The 7,500-nt window shown below is 54.4% G+C and overlaps 3 non-coding genes across 3 annotated transcripts in view; all 3 read left to right on the forward strand.

Annotated features, from left to right (window-relative positions):
- Positions 1 to 3,359: 3,359 nt before the first annotated feature.
- LOC124772193 lies at positions 3,360 to 5,268 on the forward strand. The gene has a single exon (XR_007013860.1). It is a non-coding gene; the product is annotated as a small subunit ribosomal RNA (ribosomal RNA).
- Positions 5,269 to 5,619: 351 nt separating this feature from the next.
- LOC124771846 lies at positions 5,620 to 5,774 on the forward strand. The gene has a single exon (XR_007013552.1). It is a non-coding gene; the product is annotated as a 5.8S ribosomal RNA (ribosomal RNA).
- A 631-nt stretch (positions 5,775 to 6,405) lies between these two features.
- LOC124772194 overlaps positions 6,406 to 7,500 on the forward strand; it is a 1,909-nt gene continuing 814 nt past the window's right edge. The window contains exon 1 of the ribosomal RNA XR_007013861.1: positions 6,406 to 7,500. This exon is cut by the window's right edge and continues 814 nt beyond it. This is a non-coding gene — a ribosomal RNA (small subunit ribosomal RNA).

A 7,500-nucleotide genomic window follows, 5' to 3' on the forward strand; every position in this document is an offset into this window, starting at 1 on the left:
GCTGATTAGTAATCAATGCAGAGCCATCAAATTACAGAATATATATACAACTGTCCGTATACATGCTGAAAGAGTGTGCCCACAATGGGAACCACACGTCAGCCAGACACTCTCATCACGCACCACTCTCTGCTTCTAACGGGCGCACATACAATATGTAAGCACCAGCATGGAACAACATCCAGTGCATCCTCTCCGCCACATTACACAATCCACACTATCACAACCAGACCAGGAGGTCCATGCGGAAAATAGAATATCCCCCCCCTTTCGACATCCACCATTGCGCAGATAAGGCACCAATACCCACACATGTCCTATACAACGGTGCACCCAACATCACAATAGTACCTCCTGTCACAGCGCACAAACAATGACATGAGTCAAAGACACAGGTCTGACACAAGCATAGAATTGGAGCGCCGCCTCTAATAAGCCAAAGGTGCATCCTGACGTGACAAATCTGATCATGTCACAAGCATTCACTTACTATAATCACTATCAACGAACCTGCCGCCCCCCCCCCCTACACCTTTCCTTACAACAACGTGTAACCTAACCTAACCTATGTTGTGCCTTAACCTAACCCATGTTGTACCTTAACCTAACCCATGTTGTACCTTAACCTAACCCATGTTGTACCTTAACCTAACCCATGTTGTACCTTAACCTAACCCATGTTGTACCTTAACCTAACCCATGTTGTACCTTAACCTAACCCATGTTGTACCTTAACCTAACCCATGTTGTGCCTTAACCTAACCCATGTTGTGCCTTAACCTAACCCATGTTGTACCTTAACCTAACCTATGTTGTACCTTAACCTAACCCATGTTGTACCTTAACCTAACCCATGTTGTACCTTAACCTAACCCATGTTGTACCTTAACCTAACCCATGTTGTACCTTAACCTAACCCATGTTGTACCTTAACCTAACCCATGTTGTACCTTAACCTAACCCATGTTGTACCTTAACCTAACCCATGTTGTACCTTAACCTAACCCATGTTGTACCTTAACGTAACCCATGTTGTGCCTTAACCTAACCCATGTTGTACCTTAACCTAACCCATGTTGTACCTTAACCTAACCCATGTTGTACCTTAACCTAACCCATGTTGTACCTTAACCTAACCCATGTTGTACCTTAACCTAACCCATGTTGTGCCTTAACCTAACCCATGTTGTGCCTTAACCTAACCCATGTTGTGCCTTAACCTAACCCATGTTGTGCCTTAACCTAACCCATGTTGTGCCTTAACCTAACCCACGTTGTGCCTTAACCTAACCCACGTTGTGCCTTAACCTAACCCACGTTGTGCCTTAACCTAACCCACGTTGTGCCTTAACCTAACCCACGTTGTGCCTTAACCTAACCCATGTTGTGCCTTAACCTAACCCATGTTGTGCCTTAACCTAACCCATGTTGTGCCTTAACCTAACCCATGTTGTGCCTTAACCTAACCCACGTTGTGCCTTAACCTAACCCACGTTGTCCCCTAAAGTAACCCACGTTGTCCCCTAACGTAACCCACGTTGTCCCCTAACGTAACCCATGTTGTCGCCTAAACCTGCTCTGTAATTGTTATACGACTCGTTCAATTAGTGTAGTGTTGCCCACCCGCAACCCTCGCAATATAGTTCGCTACTCGCACTGCCCGCTCCCCTGTGTATCGCTTCATGTTAAACACCTTGCAAGTCTTGCTGACTTTCCACATGCTCCTGCTGTACACTGTAATGTGGATGGCAGCAGGACGTACATGCCGCCCCTCCCCACGTCCCCACCTTGCCCCCCTGCCTTCGCAAGCTGGTTGGTGAGAAGTTTGCATGTTCAATGCCCTTCGCATGCGACGTACTCAGGCTACGTTGTGGTGCGGCCTGTGTCAACCGTCCGCTAATGTCGTACGCGTAAACCACAATCTGTACTGCACATTCGTCCTTATGTACCGAATGATACATCGTGGCACATGTGTGACCGTACAACGACTGCGCCCAAAAACGGCGGACCATACAGTGCAAATATTGTGCACGCAGCTACGTGTCGTCTCCCTATGAGAGCTGGATTGCAGTGTGGTACGCCATAGAGACGTGTGGGAGGAACGGACGCCGTGGATGGCGATCAGCATGAGCTGTCTGTTGATGTATTCGGACCTAGTCGTCTCTCCTCACACACCGTGATGGCATGGTGCACCGCGTTCCATATCTGCGACATGCTACAGAGGCCGGTTGACAGTCGTTCGAGCAATGGACATCGCATACGTACGGGGGCCACCTTCCACGTATTGTCTAGGCGTGCACATTTTGTTGCGTGTATGTGGGCAGACGTAGTGTGGCGTGACACCTGACACAGGCATGCAATAATCGTTGAAGTTGCAAATGGCGATGGACGCCTGCGTTTTCTGGTGAAGTTACGCAAATGAACAAATGGTAACCTGTTGTGGTGCGGTTGTTCTCGCTAGGGGTGAATCGGTGATGGCGACGATAGGTTGAGGTACGAACCGGTTGTTCCAGCGATACCCACCATGCCGACGAAACTGAACGGCATCTGGGTGTGAAGCGATACGCGGCGGTGGCTGGGTGGGACCGTCCCCGGCCGGTGAGGGGGCGCCTCCCGGCGTGCTGGCCGCGCGGTGCGTGGGCGCACGCGCTACAGCCGGCTGGTGGGGGCGGCCAGTGGCAGGCGCGCCGGCCGACGGACGCGGCAGGCGTCGCAGCTGCGCGCCGGCGCACCCTGCGCGCGGCGCCGTGCGGCCAAAGTAGGTCCTCGCGGGCCCGGTGCGAAGCGCGGTGGACATCTTCAGTGTGCTGGTCCGATTGAGGACTGTGTGCGTTGAGGATGCGCCGCCGCCCGGCGCTCGGCGCCGCGACGCCGTCTGCTGCTCGGTCGCCCCAGCGGTTCTCGCTGGTGGTTTGTATCGCAGCTGTGCGGATGTGTTGGCGCGTGCGCTGTGCTGGGAGAGTTCGCTTCGGCACCCAAGTGGGGCTTTTGTCCTTCTGTGGCGCTGGCGTTGGAGCTGCCGGTCACCGTAGGTGGCGCGTGTTGTCTCCCGCCGGCAATGCCACGACAGCACGCTCCCGGGCCTCTGTCGGCAGCGGCAAGCTCAGTTGGGAGCACGGGTGGTCGCACCGAAAGCGTCTACTCGCCTAACTCCGGGCGATTGCGCCTCTCTCGAACCCGACCAAGTACTTGGGACGGCGCTGCGCGCCGCCGGGACCTGAGAGGGTTTCGAGGTGTATTGTGCAGGGGAGCTCAGCCTCCTCCTGTTTGCAGAATGATTGAGCGGACGCTTGCGTGTTCGCGCGGGCCCCCGGGACACACTCCCGGGCGGCCGGCTGCTCAGCTCTAGTTGACGCAGCTCCCTGGTTGATCCTGCCAGTAGTCATATGCTTGTCTCAAAGATTAAGCCATGCATGTCTCAGTACAAGCCGCATTAAGGTGAAACCGCGAATGGCTCATTAAATCAGTTATGGTTCCTTAGATCGTACCCACGTTACTTGGATAACTGTGGTAATTCTAGAGCTAATACATGCAAACAGAGTCCCGACCAGAGATGGAAGGGACGCTTTTATTAGATCAAAACCAATCGGTCGGCTCGTCCGGTCCGTTTGCCTTGGTGACTCTGAATAACTTTGGGCTGATCGCACGGTCCTCGTACCGGCGACGCATCTTTCAAATGTCTGCCTTATCAACTGTCGATGGTAGGTTCTGCGCCTACCATGGTTGTAACGGGTAACGGGGAATCAGGGTTCGATTCCGGAGAGGGAGCCTGAGAAACGGCTACCACATCCAAGGAAGGCAGCAGGCGCGCAAATTACCCACTCCCGGCACGGGGAGGTAGTGACGAAAAATAACGATACGGGACTCATCCGAGGCCCCGTAATCGGAATGAGTACACTTTAAATCCTTTAACGAGTATCTATTGGAGGGCAAGTCTGGTGCCAGCAGCCGCGGTAATTCCAGCTCCAATAGCGTATATTAAAGTTGTTGCGGTTAAAAAGCTCGTAGTTGGATTTGTGTCCCACGCTGTTGGTTCACCGCCCGTCGGTGTTTAACTGGCATGTATCGTGGGACGTCCTGCCGGTGGGGCGAGCCGAAGGCGTGCGACCGCCCCGTGCGTGCTCGTGCGTCCCGAGGCGGACCCCGTTGAAATCCTACCAGGGTGCTCTTTATTGAGTGTCTCGGTGGGCCGGCACGTTTACTTTGAACAAATTAGAGTGCTTAAAGCAGGCAAGCCCGCCTGAATACTGTGTGCATGGAATAATGGAATAGGACCTCGGTTCTATTTTGTTGGTTTTCGGAACCCGAGGTAATGATTAATAGGGACAGGCGGGGGCATTCGTATTGCGACGTTAGAGGTGAAATTCTTGGATCGTCGCAAGACGAACAGAAGCGAAAGCATTTGCCAAGTATGTTTTCATTAATCAAGAACGAAAGTTAGAGGTTCGAAGGCGATCAGATACCGCCCTAGTTCTAACCATAAACGATGCCAGCCAGCGATCCGCCGCAGTTCCTCCGATGACTCGGCGGGCAGCCTCCGGGAAACCAAAGCTTTTGGGTTCCGGGGGAAGTATGGTTGCAAAGCTGAAACTTAAAGGAATTGACGGAAGGGCACCACCAGGAGTGGAGCCTGCGGCTTAATTTGACTCAACACGGGAAACCTCACCAGGCCCGGACACCGGAAGGATTGACAGATTGATAGCTCTTTCTTGATTCGGTGGGTGGTGGTGCATGGCCGTTCTTAGTTGGTGGAGCGATTTGTCTGGTTAATTCCGATAACGAACGAGACTCTAGCCTGCTAACTAGTCGCGTGACATCCTTCGTGCTGTCAGCGATTACTTTTCTTCTTAGAGGGACAGGCGGCTTCTAGCCGCACGAGATTGAGCAATAACAGGTCTGTGATGCCCTTAGATGTTCTGGGCCGCACGCGCGCTACACTGAAGGAATCAGCGTGTCTTCCTAGGCCGAAAGGTCGGGGTAACCCGCTGAACCTCCTTCGTGCTAGGGATTGGGGCTTGCAATTGTTCCCCATGAACGAGGAATTCCCAGTAAGCGCGAGTCATAAGCTCGCGTTGATTACGTCCCTGCCCTTTGTACACACCGCCCGTCGCTACTACCGATTGAATGATTTAGTGAGGTCTTCGGACTGGTACGCGGCATTGACTCTGTCGTTGCCGATGCTACCGGAAAGATGACCAAACTTGATCATTTAGAGGAAGTAAAAGTCGTAACAAGGTTTCCGTAGGTGAACCTGCGGAAGGATCATTACCGACTAGACTGCATGTCTTTCGATGTGCGTGTCGTGTCGCGCAACACGCTACCTGTACGGCTCGCCGTAGCCGTGCGCCGCGTGCGGAACCACGCGTGCCTCTCAAAACTAGCGGCAATGTTGTGTGGTACGAGCGCTGAAGCGCTGGAGCGGCTGGCCTGCGGCACCTGGCGCCTGGCGCCGGTTTTGAATGACTTTCGCCCGAGTGCCTGTCCGCTCCGGTGTGGAGCCGTACGACGCCCGTCGGCCGTGAGGCCGTTGGACACAGAACGCTGGAACAGGGGCTGCCACACGCCTCACTCCCGCCTATGCGACCGTCTTGAAAGAGACGGCGGAAACTGAGAAAAGATCACCCAGGACGGTGGATCACTCGGCTCGTGGGTCGATGAAGAACGCAGCAAATTGCGCGTCGACATGTGAACTGCAGGACACATGAACATCGACGTTTCGAACGCACATTGCGGTCCATGGATTCCGTTCCCGGGCCACGTCTGGCTGAGGGTCGGCTACGTATACTGAAGCGCGCGGCGTTTGCCCCGCTTCGCAGGCCTGGGAGTGTCGCGGCCGCCTGTGGGGCCGGCCGCGTCTCCTCAAACGTGCGTGTGTGCGTTGAGGATGCGCCGCCGCCCGGCGCTCGGCGCCGCGACGCCGTCTGCTGCTCGGTCGCCCCAGCGGTTCTCGCTGGTGGTTTGTATCGCAGCTGTGCGGATGTGTTGGCGCGTGCGCTGTGCTGGGAGAGTTCGCTTCGGCACCCAAGTGGGGCTTTTGTCCTTCTGTGGCGCTGGCGTTGGAGCTGCCGGTCACCGTAGGTGGCGCGTGTTGTCTCCCGCCGGCAATGCCACGACAGCACGCTCCCGGGCCTCTGTCGGCAGCGGCAAGCTCAGTTGGGAGCACGGGTGGTCGCACCGAAAGCGTCTACTCGCCTAACTCCGGGCGATTGCGCCTCTCTCGAACCCGACCAAGTACTTGGGACGGCGCTGCGCGCCGCCGGGACCTGAGAGGGTTTCGAGGTGTATTGTGCAGGGGAGCTCAGCCTCCTCCTGTTTGCAGAATGATTGAGCGGACGCTTGCGTGTTCGCGCGGGCCCCCGGGACACACTCCCGGGCGGCCGGCTGCTCAGCTCTAGTTGACGCAGCTCCCTGGTTGATCCTGCCAGTAGTCATATGCTTGTCTCAAAGATTAAGCCATGCATGTCTCAGTACAAGCCGCATTAAGGTGAAACCGCGAATGGCTCATTAAATCAGTTATGGTTCCTTAGATCGTACCCACGTTACTTGGATAACTGTGGTAATTCTAGAGCTAATACATGCAAACAGAGTCCCGACCAGAGATGGAAGGGACGCTTTTATTAGATCAAAACCAATCGGTCGGCTCGTCCGGTCCGTTTGCCTTGGTGACTCTGAATAACTTTGGGCTGATCGCACGGTCCTCGTACCGGCGACGCATCTTTCAAATGTCTGCCTTATCAACTGTCGATGGTAGGTTCTGCGCCTACCATGGTTGTAACGGGTAACGGGGAATCAGGGTTCGATTCCGGAGAGGGAGCCTGAGAAACGGCTACCACATCCAAGGAAGGCAGCAGGCGCGCAAATTACCCACTCCCGGCACGGGGAGGTAGTGACGAAAAATAACGATACGGGACTCATCCGAGGCCCCGTAATCGGAATGAGTACACTTTAAATCCTTTAACGAGTATCTATTGGAGGGCAAGTCTGGTGCCAGCAGCCGCGGTAATTCCAGCTCCAATAGCGTATATTAAAGTTGTTGCGGTTAAAAAGCTCGTAGTTGGATTTGTGTCCCACGCTGTTGGTTCACCGCCCGTCGGTGTTTAACTGGCATGTATCGTGGGACGTCCTGCCGGTGGGGCGAGCCGAAGGCGTGCGACCGCCCCGTGCGTGCTCGTGCGTCCCGAGGCGGACCCCGTTGAAATCCTACCAGGGTGCTCTTTATTGAGTGTCTCGGTGGGCCGGCACGTTTACTTTGAACAAATTAGAGTGCTTAAAGCAGGCAAGCCCGCCTGAATACTGTGTGCATGGAATAATGGAATAGGACCTCGGTTCTATTTTGTTGGTTTTCGGAACCCGAGGTAATGATTAATAGGGACAGGCGGGGGCATTCGTATTGCGACGTTAGAGGTGAAATTCTTGGATCGTCGCAAGACGAACAGAAGCGAAAGCATTTGCCAAGTATGTTTTCATTAATCAAGAACGAAAGTTAGAGGTTCGAAGGCG

Source organism: Schistocerca piceifrons, unplaced genomic scaffold, assembly GCF_021461385.2.
Source record: "Schistocerca piceifrons isolate TAMUIC-IGC-003096 unplaced genomic scaffold, iqSchPice1.1 HiC_scaffold_936, whole genome shotgun sequence".
Taxonomy (NCBI): Eukaryota; Metazoa; Arthropoda; class Insecta; order Orthoptera; family Acrididae; genus Schistocerca; species Schistocerca piceifrons.